This window comes from Silene latifolia, chromosome 3 (genome assembly GCF_048544455.1).
Source record: "Silene latifolia isolate original U9 population chromosome 3, ASM4854445v1, whole genome shotgun sequence".
Classification (NCBI taxonomy): domain Eukaryota; kingdom Viridiplantae; phylum Streptophyta; class Magnoliopsida; order Caryophyllales; family Caryophyllaceae; genus Silene; species Silene latifolia.
Window position 1 is genome coordinate 53,248,505 of NC_133528.1, and position 18,762 is coordinate 53,267,266.

Genomic DNA, 18,762 nt, shown 5'->3' on the forward strand with positions numbered 1-18,762 from the left:
GGGACTGCAACACTGGCCGTAGGATCAGTAAACTTCGGCTTCCGTAGGTTTAAAACCCCCGTCAAATCATCAATGAGTGACGAATCATGCAAACTAGTTGACGGATTTTCATCCTGCTCTGGAGTACCAGTCGATCGACTGATATGAGTGGTCGATCGACCAAGTAAGCTGGGCGTGAACAGTTCCTGTCCAGAATTGTCTTCGTCAGGTGATTCAGTCGATCGACTGAGAATGTTGATCGATCGACTGGATGTGCTGGGTGTGAATAGTTTCTGACCAGAAACTATTTTATCTGACACTTCAGTCGATCGACTGATAATGTTGGTCGATCGACCAGAAGTACTGGCATTCAAGCTCGTTTTTGCACCAGAATTTAAACGAGCTTCTTCATCATTTCCCGAATCTTCCTTTGGCTCGTCGGGGCTTTCATAAGAAAGGCCACTTCTGAGATTGATGGCATTGATCGTCTCAACCGGCCCTTCACATTTGCTTGAAGAATTAGCAGCTTGCTTAGCCTCCATGTTCTCCAATTGTTTCACAAAATTCCTTGAGGACTCAATCCCCGCTGCTTCCATATTCGCCACTTGAACCAAAAGGAGTTGGACCATCTCTCTCAACTTCTCGATCTCATCTGAGTTTTGAACGGGTATTTCAACTTTCTCCTTGGAAGCTTCAGAAATCTCGAGCTTCTCGAGACGGGTAGAAATGGAAGTTATAAGTGTCACAACAGCAGTTATTTCTTCACTTTGCTTTCGTGACTTTCCACGTGAACTTCCAAACTCAGCTCTATGGACTGCCATCTCCTCAATAGTGTTCCAACCTTTGCTTTGACCGGTATTATTTTGGAACCTACCATTAGTAGCTGCATCCAAGATGACCTTGTAATCATCATATAAAGCATTGTAAAATAGGTTGCAAAGATACCATTGCTGGAAACCATGATGAGGGACAGCTCGGACCAAACTTTTGAAACGTCCCCATGCTTCACAAAAATCTTCGTCGGCTCCATGCTGAAAACTCGTGATTTTACCCTTCAAGGCATCAGTCTTTGAAAGTGGGAAGTACTTCTTGTAGAAGGCTAATGCTAAAGATGTCCAATCCGTGACTCATTTGCTACCCTATCGAGGTAGCGGTACCAATCTCGCGCCGAATCCTTCAAGGAGTACAAGAACATAAACCCCTTTACTTCATCTTGAGTTACCCCAGCCGGTATAGGTATGGAACAGCAATAGTCTGTGAAAGTTTCCATATGCTTCAAGGGGTCTTCATCTGGCAGACCCGCGAACTGATTTCGCTCCACTAAATCAATATAAGAGGAACGAAACTCGAAATTACCGGTAGTAGGGGTAGGTAACTGGCGCCCCTTTGGAAGGTGATGCTCCTTTGGCTGAAAATTATCATATATTGTAGCCATAATTTCCAAAGTGAGAGTACTCAAGTCTTCCTCTCAAAAACCTGTCTTCTAACTGTGCAAAAGCAAAACTAGAAGCAAAGGTAAGCAACGGCCTCAAGGAACCAAAGTTCCTTGAGACAAGAAAAATAAACTAAAATAAGGCAAACAAAATTACACCGTCTCCCCGGCAACGGCGCCAAAATTTGATACCGTCGTTTAGTACCAAAATTAAATTTATAATTCCAAACTAAAACTATAGCTAGTGATAGTAAGGGTCGAACCACAGAGAGACAAGGTTGATTTTGTTTGCTATTTTTCAGTCTATAAAAGTAACAATTAATTGGGGGTTTTGAAATTGGTTGATTAACTGGCTAATTGCTAAAATGAATATTCTCGACAAGATAAAGAGGGGATCGGGAACTTCGGTTCACCATGGCAAAAATCAGATCAGTAGGGTAGCAAAGGTCTTAAAATACGGTCTTAGGGAAAAACAAGCTAGCCTTTCGATCAAAGCTCAAATAACCTCACGATCTATTGATTCCCTAGAATTTATCAAAGCTTTCGCTCAAGAGAAATTCCTAATCTAATGATAACACAAATTACCAATCTTTCAATCTAGTAAAGAATTTTATCAAAAGATAACAAGGCCAATACGGAAGAACTCATACTACACAACAATCCTAATTTAATACCATGGCTCACCTTGTTCCCAATCAAAGAAATTACCTACGCATAATTATAACTACACTAATTGCAAAATTAATGGTAAAGAACAAATTCGACATAATTAAATCAAACTAAACCAAAAGGAAAGAACTCGATTGCTGAAATTAATTGATGAAAACAAGAATTAAAATAACAAGGAAACAAGGAAGAGGAAGAATTGCATAAAAAGCTTACTAATTGAATTCAAGAACAAAGCATTCAAATCGAAGGTTTCCGTCTCAAGCTAGATCTGAAACTGAGTATTTTTCAGAATGAAAAGCATAACCTAAAAGTTGCTGCGTTCTACTGATAAAAAGATACTGAAAGTTAATTACAAGTTGGGCTTTTAAAAGTCTAACACGAAGAAAAACGTATCAGCTCGAAAAAAGGTCGATCGACCGGTCAGCACGGTCGATCGACTGAATATGCGGAACAGTAACATCTGATGAGCTTCAGTGGTCGATCGACCTCACAGTCTAGTCGATCGACTGAATATGCTGTGCAGTGGCTCTCTTGTTGCTTCCAATCAACTCTTCACTCCCTTGCACGCATCCCAAGGTGATTGAATCTGAACCTCCTTCCTATGGGCTTCCTTGAAGTTGCTTTCGGAGGACAAATTTGGCTTGATTTAGCTTACTTCCACGCATTCCTACAACAAATCATAGAAAATGCAAAGTAAACCGTTTCGGGAGAAATAGTAGCCTTAAGCTAACAATTATGCATAGAAATACGTGCCAAAACCACAGATAAAGTGTATAGAAAATGCACGTATCAACCGACTTTATCGCATGGGCAAGGAGTGTGAATAGGCAAGTCTCAGAATTAGAAAGTGTAGTGGCAACCCTACGTGATCCAAATTCAACACCCAAAGAACATGCGCCACTAAACCTCTCTCAAAATGCTACAATGCAAGAAGTAGTAGCCGTGGTTGATGAACTAATCGACCAAATTATCCAATTGGAAGCCGAAATCATAAGGTTGAGAGAGCTTGCTACTGTCAACGGAGTATGGGCCGACGATGATGAAGATGAGTACCTCACCGAACACTACCTAGTCAAAGTCAGTGAGGAAATAGTCCAAAACAGTGAGGACCAAGATGTAGACCACCTTACTCGTTCATGGCGTCCATATCAAAATGTTTCTCAAAATGGTCCCATAGCAAATGGTCCAATTACCAATACCAACGTTGTCACACCAAATGATAACGAGGATACCTCTACTGACCATTTGCTAAAGCAACTACAGAAGACAAAGGCTGATCTTTCAGTCTAGCAACTAGTTGCAAGCTCGTTCCCACATCGCCAAGCTTTACTGCAAGCTTTGGCCAAATTAAACGTAGCAAATAACTCTACACCCGATGACGTGGTCAACTTGGTCTTCCAAGAGTCACCTAAGCTAAGTAACCCTGTTACTTTCTCGGATGAAGATTTGCCACCTTTTGGCGCTAATCACAACTTGGCTCTATACATTACTGTCATTTGCTTGAAGAAAAATGTGCCAATGACTTTGGTAGATGATGGCTCGGCAGTCAACGTCATACCCTTGAAGACGGCGTACAAATTAGGCATGAAAGAATCAGATTGGACTTCTACCAATCAAGGTGTTCGCGCATATGATGGTACACGACGAAAAGTGGTAGGACTAGTTAACCTTACCATAGCCACATGGCCGATTGAACGAAAGGTTAACTTCCAAATAGTGGACATCGAAGCATCCTTTAACATACTTCTGGGAAGACCTTGGATTCACGCTTCCAAAGCGGTAACATCCACCCTCCACCAGAAAATCAAGATTCCACTAAATGGTAAAGTGGTGACAATCACTTCGTCACCCATCAAGGCGGTAATAGAAAAGAGGTCGAATAACCAAGTACTCGCAGATCCAGTATATGAACTTGGGGGCTTCCATAGCATAAACGTCATAGAAAGCGAGTTGGCACCCTTGTACTTCAATCCCTACTCCAATTTAGTGGTCAACCACATACTCAAATCTCAGGGATACTTCCCGGGAATGCCTCTGAATCCTATCCGAAGAAACACCTTTGCACCTTACAAAAAAGGCAACTCACAAAGGATACCACTCGGGTTAGGGTACAAACCCACCAAAGAGGAAGTTCTCGAGATGCCCGCCCAAGTTCAAAACCGTAAGAACGCGGGAATCCAAATGCGACCCTACCTCCTTACCCTAAATGGATACTTCGTGGTAGAGGAAAGTCAAGAGCTCTTCCATGGATTTCCCGAACCTTGGCACTATCTCGAAAGGAAGTTAGCTGGAATCGAGACCTTTCACGATTGCTACTTCATTCCTCCGGAAACGGTTCCTACCGTCAAGACTTGTCAAGCACCTTGCTTAGACAAACAAGTTGTTAGTCTACTATTTGGGGAAGATCGATTTATTAAAGCCGCACAGGATGAGATCATTACCATGATACTTCAAGACAATCACTTCAATCCTACCGCTTTGATCACAGAAACCAGTTCAAATCAGAAGAAAGGATGGAGAAAGTCGATCAAGTGGACGAACAACCAAGGAAGATTCTTCAAGCTCACTACTGTAGAAGGAGAGATGTTCAAAGGAGAACCAGAAGACGATGAATTCGAGTCAGAGTCAGAGTCAGAGTCAGAGTCGGAGTCTAGAGAAGTCCTTAGAGAGTCTCCTCCTGTCGTCACTCCCACTCCCATAGTTTCTCCTAGCTTAGCATCAAATAGTAACAGCAATTTGGGAAATGCCCCAACAGCTGTCCCTTTACCGCCGCTGACTACCGAACAGATGGCTTCTTTGTTTCAACTTTTCTCAAATTTTAATATGAATAAATCAGGTTCTGCTTACTCTTTGTGTTATTCTGAATGCAATTCTGTTTACGATGATAATGAGGATGACCCAGACCCAGACTCAATCGAAATACCTCCCTACATAGCCAAAGAGATAATACAAGAGGGGGAAGGGGAACCAGTTATATAAAACACTGAACCCATCAATGTAGGAACCGAACTAGAACCCCAAGAACTTAGGATAGGGACGACCTTAACCCCCGCCGAAAGGGGCAGTTTTATAGACCTCATACACGAGTTCAAAGACGTTTTTGCTTGGTCCTACAAAGACATGCTAGGGATAGACAGGGATATCGCAGAGCACAGAATCCCAATCAAACCAGGTTTCAAACCCATAAAACAGAAACTTCGTCGAATGAGGACAGAATGGGCTCTAAAGATCAAAGAAGAAGTCGATAAGCAATTCAAAGCCGGGTTCATCAAAGTTTCCGAGTACTCAGACTGGGTAGCTAACATAGTACCCGTACCCAAAAAGGATGGGAGAATTCGTATTTGTGTTGACTTCAGAGACTTAAACAAAGCAAGTCCCAAGGATGACTTTCCTCTACCACATATCGACATATTGGTGGACAATACAGCAGATCACGCGTTGTTATCCTTCATGGATGGATACGCGGGATATAACCAAATCAAGATAGCCATAGAAGACATGCACAAAACCGCCTTCGTCACTCAATGGGGCACCTATTGCTACACGCTTATGCCGTTTGGGTTAATCAATGCTGGAGCTACATATCAATGTTGGAGCTTGTGTCCTCCAGTGAGTGCGGATAACGTCATTGCACGTACACTTGTACGGACAAGTGGGAGCTTGTTGGGGCTGGTGTCCTCTACAGTTAGTGCAAGGACTTATAAATCTCTAAAAGGATCAAAGGGTATACTTTTGTATTATAATCAGTTGGTCCACGTTTATCAATAACGGTTGGCTTGCTAGATAAGTTTGATGTTATTGTCATACAGATGGCGGTGATCAACTGGTCCCTAAAAGTCACACCTATAGGATACGTTTGAGAGATGTGACGGTATGAAAATACAGTCATGTTGATGCCTAAGTTGACTAAACTGTTAGTCGGAGTTATTGACTAGTAATTAGTCAAACGCGATGTTGAGATAATTATTTAATACGGATTAAATAATAATGGCTAATATGAATTAAGCAATTAATTCGTAAATTGAATATAAACGATTTATATTTAATTAATGTATATTGAATTTATTTAATTATACAATATTGTCTTTGTCGGACGTGTATATTAATATATTAACTGAGTCATGTTACCAGTTGATACGTTAATAACCGATAACCAATGACGATTTATAATTGAAAACCCGTCATATACATTTTAGTAATTTGAAATTTGGACTACGAGTTAAAATAAGGAGGAAGTGAAAGCCCACTCCCTCCCCTGGGCTCTCGGTTTGGCCGAACATGACAAAAGGAGAGATCCTCTCTCCTTTTGCCCTAACTGATTCATTTGAAACAAAACTAGGGTTTTGGAAAAATTTCCTCTGAAACCTAGATCTCACATCTAGCAAAACTCACAACAATTCTCTCAATATTGTAAGGCAATTAGAGAATACTTTCTAGCACAAGGGGCATAGTCTCAGACGGTCTTGGGTGCAATGATTAGGAGGAAATCTACTTTGATTTCTGTTCTTAGGCCGCATTCACAAGGACCCGAGGTTGATTCTTATACCTTTATCGTTTCTATTGTATTTTCGTTTATGACCATATTCACATGTTAAATTTGCGTTATAATCCTTAATTATAAGGGAATTTTACGGATATTTCCCTTTAATCAACGCACCGCAACTACACTATTACATGACATGATGCATAAAGAAGTTGAGGTCTACGTAGATGATATGATTGTCAAGTCCAAAGATAGAGAGGGGCAAATTGCGAACCTTCGCAAATTCTTCTCCAGATTACGAAAGTACAACATGAGACTCAATCCTCAGAAATGTGCATTTGGGGTAACATCCGGCAAACTCCTGGGGTATGTTGTTAGCCAACGAGGGATAGAAATAGACCCTTCCAAGATCAAGGCTCTAATTGAAATGCTGCAACCTCAAACAGAGAAAGAAGTTAGAGGATTCCTAGGCAAGGTGCAATACATAAGTCGATTCATATCGAAACTCACCATGATCTGTGAACCTATCTTCAAAAAGCTAAAGAAAACAGACCACACCATGTGGGATGATGACTGTCAAAAGGCGTTCGACCGAATCAAGGAGATACTAGCCAAACCACCAGTGCTCATGCCACCCCAACGAGATCAACCTCTTGGTTTATATCTCACAGTAACAGAAACAGCTATGGGTGCCATGTTAGCCCAAACCGTAGGAAAAGAAGAAAGAGCTATCTACTACCTTAGTAAGAAGTTCTTGGAGTATGAGTGTAAATACACGCCACTCGAAAAGACATGCCTCACTCTTGTGTGGGCCACGAAGAAGCTACGCCACTACATGCTTAGCTACTCCGTCAAAATATACTCCAAAATGGATCATGTCAAATACCTCTTCGAAAAACCCGTTCTCAACGGACGCCTAGCAAGATGGACTTTGATGCTCTCAGAGTTCGATCTCAAGTATGTACCTCTGAAAGTTATAAAAGGGCGCGCCGTTACCGAGTTCTTCGCAGAAAATCCCATCGATAATGCACAAACAATAGACACCTGGTCATTTCCGGATGAGGATATACTCCAAACAGATGTAGACTCCTGGGACCTTTATTTTGATGGAGCATCGAATTTAAGAGGATTTGGAATAGGAGTGTTGCTCATTTCTCCTGAAGGCGAGCATACACCACTCTCTGTCAAACTCGACTTTGAGGTGACGAATAACGCGGCAGAATACGAAGCTTGCCTCATTGGACTACAAGCAGCAGTATGTTTAGGCATCAAAAATCTCCGAGTACACGGAGATTCATCTTTGATCATCAACCAAATTACGGGATCTTGGAAAATTCGGAGTGAAAGCCTAGCACCATACCAAGCAAGAATAGACCAAGTTGCCCAATTCTTCGATCAAGTGACCTACCTACACCTACCTCGAGAGGAAAATCAATTTGCAGATGCTCTTGCAAAACTTGCATCTCTGATTAATATGCCGGATAATATGGTAGAAATGCCTTTATGCATCGAACGACGGTCGGAACCGGCTTATGTGCACCAAATCACATATGAAGAAGAAAATCCAGAGGAACCCTGGTTCCAAGCAATTCTGAACTTCAAACTCAACGGCACCTATCCGCCAGATATGGATAAGAGGGGACAACGTGCTATACGCTTACTCGCTTCCCAATATGTCCTCATGCAAGGAGAATTATACAAAAGAACGCCTCTAGGTGTAATCCTACGTTGCCTTGATCATTCACAGGCACGAAAAGTAATGGAAGAAGTCCATGACGGAGAATGTGGCCCTCACATGAGTGGCCCAATGATGGCAAAGAAAATCACATGTTTGGGGTATTATTGGACCACAATGGAATCCGATTGCATCAAATATGTCAGACATTGTCACAACTGCCAAATCTTCGGGAATGTGCAACATGTCCCTCCTTCATTACTCTACACCATGACATCTCCTTGGCCATTTTCTGCTTGGGGAATTGACATCATCGGAAAAATCACCCCAGCCGGAACAGGAGGTCACTGTTTCATTCTAGTGGCAATCGATTATTTCACCAAGTGGGTAGAAGTGGCTTCTTACACTAGTCTCACAGCCAAGAACGTGGCAAAATTCATACAAACTAATATTATCTGTCGATACGGTTGCCCACATGAGATCATTAGTGACAATGGGTCACACTTCCAGGCTGAGACTGAATAATTGCTAGCCAAGTACAAGATCAAGCATCACCATTCGTCGCCGTATAGACCACAAACTAATGGCGCGGTAGAGGCAGTAAATAAAAACGTTGTCACAATCCTCAAGAAAATGATTGATAATTATAGAGATTGGCCAAGCAAGATACCCTTCGCCTTATGGGGATATCGCACATCTGTTAGGACACCCACTGGGGCCGCTCTTTTCTATTTGACCTACGGCATGGAAGCCGTGCAACCAGTCGCGCTCGAAATACCATCCTTGCGTATTTTACTCGAAAGTCAAATCCCAGAAGCCGATTGGAAGAGGGATTGTAGATACCCAGTATCTGCTGAGACTCCAACAAACACCCGATTATTATCGAACTACAACATGTTTTGGAATCGCGACGTTTGATCGACAGTTTGTGTACAACTTTACGTCGGAAAATTTAAACGATTTCGAAAATAAAATATCTCAAAACATTTCAAAAATACCTGGTGTGTTTAATGCACGACGACGGGGTCGCAATGACACTAACTAGAGTCAAAACCGACACCGGACCAAAAACCGACTCAAAAATTCAAATCCCGACTCCAACAACGAGTCAAACCGAGTCAACCACCAAAAAAAAAAACATTTCAAATCTTCTACCTTAAGTTTTCCCGGATTCATGTTGGTCAAGTACCATACATGTGACTACAAAACCTAAGATAGAACAAATCATGATTGCGTTTGTTGTGAAAGCGACAAGACAACTCGAAGAACCGCGACGTGGCTCGCGCCTCTTTGAGCAGCCTAGGCGGCCACGTCGCTCAAAACTCACACAACCACTCATTCTCCTATAAATACCCCTCAAATGCCCCCCATTTGAGACTTACGCGAGTGTCCGCCCCCTCTTTTCTCCCTTAAACTTCTCGACTCGACTTCTTAAGTCACAATCCGACGCGTATTTACGACCTACCGATCGTAAATACAAGCCTTACACATTGTTTGGTACCGTCATCGTGCATTAAATCACTTGACCGACCACTACACCGTCACTAAACTTAAAACACTCTTTTTACTTACCAAAACGGTTTTAAACCGAGTTTTTTCCGATTAAACGAGTTGTTACACTTACGTCGGTCACTCGCCATAACCAAACATGTAAGTATGAAGGTGTAAAATTCCTCTTTTATTATGTTTTCATTTGTTTCATGACTATAACATGCTAAAACATGCATAACATGGTCCAAAATATGGGATAAACGAGCCAAAACTGATTTTTGGCCTGAGACAGAAGCCCCTTAGGTCGCCAGCTTGTCCGCGCCTAAATGGGTGTCCAGGTCAGAGATCAACCGTGTTTGTTCTCGTCATTTCCCTTTAATCCATTTTACATTTGTAATCGGTTTTCACCATTTCAAATATTTTCGAACCCTTTTTATTCTATTGCATTTGTTTTAACCATAAAACATTTTTCACCCTTGGTTCCTCATACCATGACGGTTAAATCCGTGTTTCGGTGATAATATTTGGTTAATGACATTTAAAAGGTATTTTAAAACCTTTTATTTCATTTCTTTACATTTCCAAAATAAATATATTAGTCACCAACACAAAGTCATCCTTGGTTCTACATACCATGCCGGATTTTAACACGGGTACGATGATGAGTATCGACTAATTACATTCAAATGGACTTAAAACAATTAGTCCATAATTATTTTCAAAACTATTCATGTCAAGTTTGTCAAATCGAACCCGACACCGAATATCATCAAAATAATGATTATTATTCGAGACTAGTTCTTCGAATCAACAAATGCGGTCTAAACGACCCCTTCAAGTCAAACCGGGTTCAAATACCCATTTTCAATACGTTTCATAACGTTTTCTAAAAATTCAGAACACGGCACATTAACCGTGGGCTAACCCGCGCCTAAACAGGCCCTCAATTTCTCATTTTCAAAACCAGGGGGTGGCCCCTTGTATCGTCGGCTGGCTCGCGCCTCATGTAGCCGTCTGGTGCAGGGCCTGTTCCCTTTCCAGCATTAGTCTAGGACGATCCCGATTACGGTTAATCCGAATATAGGACGGATCAGATGACTATTTGATTATTCAAAATCATATTTGCAAAATGCCTTACTAAGACAAATGGATCACGTTATGCACCCTAAACCTAATACGGTAAATGAATGTTTAATTTTCGTCTTGCATGCAAATCAACCATTAATCCAACTTGACATCTTATACTTGATACTTGGATTAAATCAACCGACTTAGAAAGCTCTCACATGTTAGGTTTAAATTATTGGATGCGCATCCATGCATTTAAACCGTTTTATCAACTTCTGCATTCAACCAACCAAGATCGATTAGTCGAGGCCGCTACCGCGGGCGGGATTGGGTGTCTGATTAAAGGGCTTCCCAATACGTACCTTCACCTCTTACTCAGAAACTTTGGATAGTGGACGACCTTATCCAGGGCGTACGAGAGTCATTCTAGAGATAGGATGCTAAAGAGGGACGATTTCCTTATCTTTAGTACCTATGTCAAACGCTGCTTTGTGCTTCGATTTGACCGAGGTATAAAGTGGAATTCGAACGGGTTCCAAGCATCCCATAAATGCTTGGTGGCGACTCCGAACATCTCTAATCGTTTCGAGACCCTTACCGAGACGAAACCGACCGATCTAAAACGATCCGGTCGAAAGCATTTTTACGCCGCCGAGCGTGGCTTTCAAAAGACCGTTGTATGTCCACAGATCGAAGTGGGCTTGCAGGTGGGCCATGTCCACAAATTGGCGACTCCGCTGGGGAGAACTAGGACACTTACGTCTTTGTGATCCCTAGATGGTGAGACTCGAATGAGGTCTTGGTTTGAATGCATTAATTGATATTACGGTCACGGTCGGGTTCCTTGTCCGGGCCCACAACCTAACCCTTTTCGACCAATTGGCTCGTTTCGTCGGCGTGAGTTTTCTCATCCCCGCGTTTCGAATCCCGATTGAGTCAAGCATATCATTGACGTTACACATTTCTGTTTCGTCAAAGAGCTTTCATCACTTTCGAGCACGAGGCTAGGGCACCCTCCTTACACATTTTGTTTGGATTGGTATCCCTCTCCCAAATCGGGGTTTGATTGCTTGGTGTGTAACCCACCCTCTTAAGCCAAAACCCGTGTCAGCATAATGCATAATATAATGAACTGTGAGTGCTTATGTGCTACTTGATCATAAGTCCTTCCGTGTCATTTTCAAACTTTCAAAAACACCCTTTTGCGCCGTAATAATGGCCATTTCAAACCTCGGTCTTTCGCCGACCACTGCACGCCTTTCTAGGCTGTTATAATGACGATTTTCAAACCCGGTTTTTATAACCATTTCAACACGCCTTTGTAGGCCGTCGTAATGACGATTTTCAAACCCGGTTTTTATAACAATTTTAACACGCCTTTCTAGGCCGTCGTAATGACAATTTTCAAACCCGATTTTTTATAACCATTTCAACACGCCTTTCTAGGCCGTCGTAATGACGATTTTAAAACCCGGTTTTCTACAACCATTTCAAATAACATTTCCACGCCGTTATAATCGCCGCGTCTAGACACGGATTTTAACCCGTTTCGCGCCGACAATGGCTCTTTCAAAACCCGAGAAAAACACACACCCTTTTTCTCGAGACACTTTCGGGATCCCGAGGACCACGCACCGTCCCCGAGACCTCTTCAAACATTTCAAACCCGATTTTCAAAACATACAATTTTGAATTTCAAAAAAAACCGTCTTGGGAAACAATACACTGTTTTCCGACCCGACTCAAACTCAAAACCGTCTTTTGCAAATAAACTTAAGACAACCCCTTTCAATTAACCGACTTGCGGAGATCTCTATCTTTGGAAGCCGTTCACAAAGCGACAAATGAATCTTTTTGAAAATTTCTATTTTCGAAAATTTCAGTCCACCATTCCAATTCCGCCTCGTGTCTGTCGAATCAAAGCAAACGTACTTATGGGTCTTTACTTATGAGTCGTCTCACCACGAGACCCGTCCAATGGCGTCGCGCCGTTACGTTGGACTCGTGTTAAAGGTTCGGTCAAACACCGTCACGTCATAAATCGAGTCAGCACCGAGGAACCACACACGGTCACCCTCGTCTTGTTGAGTCTGATCTTTGTCTCGTCTTTTGTACTGTCTGCGTTCAGTCTTTGAACCATGTCGGATCGAGTTGTAATGTGAGCCGTTTTCTGCCTCAGAAGCCATGGCCCCGTCTTCAGCTTCATCCAACAACAATGATAACAACAGAGATGTCACGATCGATCGCCTAGCTTGCACCGCTTACCGCTCTTAAGGTCACCCTGGATCGCGTCGAGACCCGTATCGACGCCCTGGAAAACAAGGAAATTGGAGAACATAATACTCCACCTCTGACTGAAACTGAGAAGAGGCTAAAACTCCTGGAAGAATAGCTCCTAGCCCGGGGCAACAATATCCATCTTGAGAACAACCGAAGGTTCGAACCTGTTGGGGATCAATAACCTGACAACTTCACCCTAACTGATGTGCCTAAGTTCAAAGGAGTGGAGGACCCACTCAATCATATCCGTGCCTTCAAAGACTACATGGCCATTGAAGGGGTCAAACAGGAGCTTTTTACCCGGATCTTCCCATCCTCTTTGGAACCGATCCCTCGTCAATGGTACTACTCCCTTGATCCGAAAAACCTTAGCACTTGGGACGAGGTCGCAGTTGAGTTCACCAAACAATATGCCGACAGTGTTGAAATCCAAGCCAATACCCGTACTCTTGAGGTTCTAACCCAGAACGATAAGGAAGGGTTCACCGAGTTCTTAACCCGTTGGAGGAGGGTGAGTACTCAGCTGGTCAGTAAGCCGAGTGAATCAACTTTGGTGGAAAAGTTTGTCAACAATCTCCGCCCAGTGTATGCCAACTTACTAAGGTATCAGAATATTAAGACCTTCCAAGATTTGCAAATTCTGGGGACACGTATTGAAGATGACCTCCGGAAGGGTGTCCTGGCCAAGACTACTGGCAGAGGCTACCAGGGATCCACATCAACCGGATCTCGCCCTTACGACCAAACGAACAAGATCGATGAGGTTAACCTCGTTGAATCATCTGCTAAGAGAGCTGAGCGCCCCCAGAGAGTGTTCACTAATATTGGGTCAACTTATGCAAGTGCCCTAAAGAGGCTCATAGACCAGGGGAAATTACAACCGATCGGACCCATCCCGGATCCGGCCGAAGCCAAGAAATCCCGCTTCTGGAACCCCAATGCTTATTGTCAGTACCATCAAGGGAAGGGGCATGATACTGAAACCTGCTTAGAACTCAAACACATCATCCAAGACATGATCGAAAAAGGGGATTTGCCTCTACCCCCGCCAACTAAGCCGAACAACAAAACGAATCCTCTGGGAATCCACGCCATCTCCGACGATGAACCAACTCTGGACTGCTCTCACCTCATCCTGCCAATTGCTGACGAGGTGAATGCCTTGGAGAAAGATCCGTCAGACAGGGTGTTCGTGTTTAGTGTTGCCACTATGCTCACTATGTTCCAGCAGGTCGAGGAAGCCATAGCCACTCTCTCCGAGAGGATCACCCGACTCGACGATGCCTACCGTCGACTTATCTTCAATCCTCCACCACCGCGCCCAAGGGAGAGTCCCCCAAGCGCCCAAAACTACCCACACCAGGATAGATTGCTCCCGCGACCATTCTGGCATGCACCTCACGAAAATCACCCTCACAATAACTACCCTCACAATAACTACCCTCACAATAACTACCCTCACAAAAATAACCCTCACAAAAATCACCCTCACAAAAATATTCCTCACAAAAATTACCCACCGAGGAATGCCTCTCCAAGGTACCCTCGAGACTCTGAAATTAATGGCATCTGGAGAGACGACGTTGAAGATGTCTACCTGGTCCCAGAAAAAGAGAAACGGGTAAAAGAGATCGGCCACCTTACCCGGTCCGGACGCCCCTATCAGAACCCGAACAATCCAACGGTCGTTCCAACAAATGACCAAGTCGTTCCGGAGGTAGACACTCAACCAAGGGCTCCTGAAAATTTGATCCTCAAACAACTTCAGAAGGCAAAAGCCGAGATCTCGATCTGGCAACTGATCGCAACGTCCTTTGAACATCGACAGGCTTTGCTTCAGGCCTTGGGAAAGCTAACCGTGCCCTCCACCTCTTCCCCAGAAGAAATAGTGGCACACATGACGAGGGACGCCCCTGATTTTAACAACCCAGTTGTCTTTTCTGACGAAGATATCCCTCCCTTCGGAGCCAATCATAACCTGGCCCTGTATATCACCGTACAATGCCTCAAGAAAAATGTACCCATGGTCCTTGTGGATGATGGATCCGCGGTGAATGTCATTCCTCTCAAGACTGCTCACAAGCTGGGTATTAAGGAAGCTGATTTGGTCCCGAAAAATCAAGGAGTACGCGCCTACGACGGCACTCGTCGCAAGGTCGCGGGGCTCATCACTCTGACTGTTGCAACCGGACCACTGGATAGGCAAACCAGTTTTCAGGTGGTCGACATCGACGCCTCTTTCAATATGCTCTTAATTAGGACGTCCCTAGATTCACGCCGTCAAGGCAGTTACCTCGACTCTCCACCAGAAAATCAGGGTCCCCTTCAACGGGAAAACAATCACAATTCCTGCTTCCCCGATCAAAGCTGTCATGAGAAAGGGAATAGCCTCCCAAGCCATTGAGGAGGATGATAATGAAATGTGGGGATTCCAAGCTGTGAATGCCATAACTGAGGAATCAACACCCTTTGATTGTGACCCATTTGCCAACCTCACAGTCAACCGTATCATGATGCGTCAGGGTTACTTCCCGGGCTTACCCCTCAATCCACTGAAAGATACCTTGCCTCCCTTGAAACAGGCTAAGGTCCCCAACATCCCCTTTGGACTAGGATATGAACCTACCGAAGAGGATATCCAGGAGATGAACCTCCTAGTTCGAAAACGCAAGAAGCACGGAGTTATCCTCCGTCCCTATCATCTGACCCTCAATGGAAACTTTGTCCCCGAGGGAGAACCCGAACTCTACCATGGCTTTTCGGAGCCAATCTATGACTCTGCGGCCAGGGCTAGGTACCCGGGAGTGGAAGTCTTCCAGGACTGCTACTTCATCCCCGACAACATCGAAGCTGCATCAACTGAGTCTAAGCCGTCGTCATGCCTCGACGGACAAGCTGTCACTCTCCTCTTTGTGGAAGATAACATCAAGCACCTTGACTATGAGGACATTATCAACATCGCCCTGAAGGACAACCAATTTGACCCAACCGCCTTGATCTCCGACACTGACTCGGAGAAAGCTACCCAAGGCTGGAGGAAGACCGTCAAGTGGACCGATCGCCAAGGCCGCATTCTCAAGATCACAACTGGAGAAGGCCCTGTGTTCAAGGAGGGAAGTGAAGAAGAATCTGAGTCTGAGTCTGAGTCAGATTCAGAGTCTATCATGGCTCCTAACACTTCTGATGTCCCACTCAAGGTCCCCTTCCCACTGTTTTATCACAAAGTCGTGGCTGATTCAGAGGCTGAGTCTACTAGGGTCAACCCCACTCCCATGAAAGGTGATAACCTGGAGCCTATTCCAGGGGCCGCCTCCTCTGCTGTGTCGCCTCTGACTGACCACGAGATGTCTGTCCTTTCCGAGATTTTCGCTCGTGTCGACTTAATGAACACTAAGTTTGATTATGACTCGTCTCAATTTAACTGCAATGCAATTCTCAATGACTATGAGGAATTTGACTCGAGTGACTACCCACCTCACCTAGCCAAAGAACTTGACAAACGGGAAACCAGGACCCCCATCATTGAGGAGACCGAACCTATTAACGTAGGAACCGACAACACACCTCAAGAACTTAGGATAGGGACAACCCTAGACCCCTCGGAAAGACAACAGTTCATTGACCTCCTCCACGAATACAAGGACGTGTTCGCCTGGTCTTACAGAGATATGCCTGGGATTGACAGAGAAATTGCAGAGCACCGGATACCCATTAAACCCGGAGCTAAACCTGGTGAAACGAAGCTACGCCGGATGCGTCCTGAATGGGCCCTAAAAATCAAGGAAGAAGTGGATAAACAGTTCAAGGCCGGTTTCATCAAAGTGTCTGAATACTCTGATTGGGTGGCCAATATTGTGCCCGTACCAAAGAAAGACGGAAGAATTCGGGTTTGCGTCGACTTCAGGGATCTGAACAAGGCGAGTCCAAAGAACGACTTCCCTTTGCCACATGTTGACATTCTGGTAGACAACACTGCCGAACATGCTCTTCTATCATTCATGGACGGGTATGCTGGGTACAACCAGATTAAAATGGCTGAGTAAGACATGCACAAGACAGCATTCACTACATAGTGGGGTACATATTGCTACACGGTCATGCCCTTCGGTCTCATCAACGCCGGAGCTACTTATCAAAGAACCGCTACCACTCTCCTACATGATATGATGCACAAGGAGGTAGAGGTGTATGTCGACGACATGATTCTCAAATCCAGAGAACGGGACGGCCACATCAGCGCCCTTCGGAAATTCTTCGCTCGTCTGCGGAAATATAACATGAGACTGAATCCTCAAAAGTGTGCATTCGGGGTCACCTCCGGAAAACTCTTGAGACATGTCGTCAGCAAAAGAGGCATTGAGATTGATCCAACCAAAATCAAAGCCCTTCAACAAATGCCTCGGCCTAGAAACGAGAAGGAGATTCGGGGATTTCTCGGTCAGGTCCAATACATCAGCCGCTTCATTGCCAAGCTCACCATGATTTGTGAACCGATATTCAAGAAGCTTCGCGCCTCCGATCACACCGATTGGGACGATGACTGCAAAAGGCCTTCGACAGGATAAAGGAAATCCTATCTAAACCTCCTGTACTCATGCCACCTCAACCAGGGATTCCCTTATCCCTATACCTGACTGTTACCAACATAGCCATGGGAGCAATGCTAGCACAGACAGTCGGCGGCGAAGAACGAGCCATCTACTACATCAGCAAAAAGTTCATTGAGTACGAGACAAGGTATACCCAATTGGAGAAGACATGCCTTGCCCTAGTATGGTCAACAAAGAAGCTGCGGCATTACATGCTCAGCTACACGGTCCACATCTACTCCAAGATGAACCCAGTTAAGTACATCTTCGAAAAACCCGTACTAAACGGAAGGCTGTCTAGGTGGACACTCATGCTGTCCGAATTTGATCTCAAGTTTGTACCCCTCAAGGTTATCAAGGGAAGGGCAGTTGCCGATTTCCTAGCAGAAAATCCCGTCAACGAGGATCCAGCGACCGACACATGGTCACTTCCTGACGAAGACATCCTTTGTACTGATTCCGACGCATGGGACCTATACTTTGACGGTGCATCTAATCTGAGAGGCTTCGGGGTAGAAATCCTTTTAATATCACCGGAGGGAGAACACGTTCCGATCTCGATCAAGCTAGGCTTTGCCGTCACCAACAATGCCGCTGAGTATGAAGCATGCCTCATCGGCCTACAAGCAGCCATCACACTTGGCATCAAGAGACTGAGGGTCCACGGCGACTCCTCGCTCATCATCAACCAGGTGTCCGGATCATGGAAAATCCGATCTGACAGCTTAGCTCCCTACCGAGCAAAGATCAATTAAGAGGCCGAGTTCTTCGACCAAGTTGACTACTTCCACTTGCCACGAGAAGAGAACCAATTTGCTGATGCCCTGGCAAAACTTGCCGCACTCGTCAACATACCTGACGACATGACATCAATGCTGTAACACCCCCATACTCCAAGTGCCTTACCAGGACCACTCAGGTATGAAGACATTACCATCTCGGTTACCCGAGGCAATGATAATCAAATAACAATGAAGAAACAACGTTTAATTATAAATACTTAGCGAAGAGTTACAATTCTCAAAACCAAACCAAAAGTACGATACATGTTCTCAAACTGACTGTTCTAACTGAAATGTAAATAACTAATAAGCTA

The 18,762-nt window shown here is 44.2% G+C and overlaps 1 non-coding gene across 1 annotated transcript; it reads left to right on the forward strand.

The window, feature by feature from the left end:
* The first annotated feature begins 933 nt into the window (after positions 1-933).
* LOC141650287 (small nucleolar RNA R71) lies at positions 934-1,042 on the forward strand. The gene has a single exon (XR_012546327.1). It is a non-coding gene; the product is annotated as a small nucleolar RNA R71 (small nucleolar RNA).
* Positions 1,043-18,762: the final 17,720 nt, after the last annotated feature.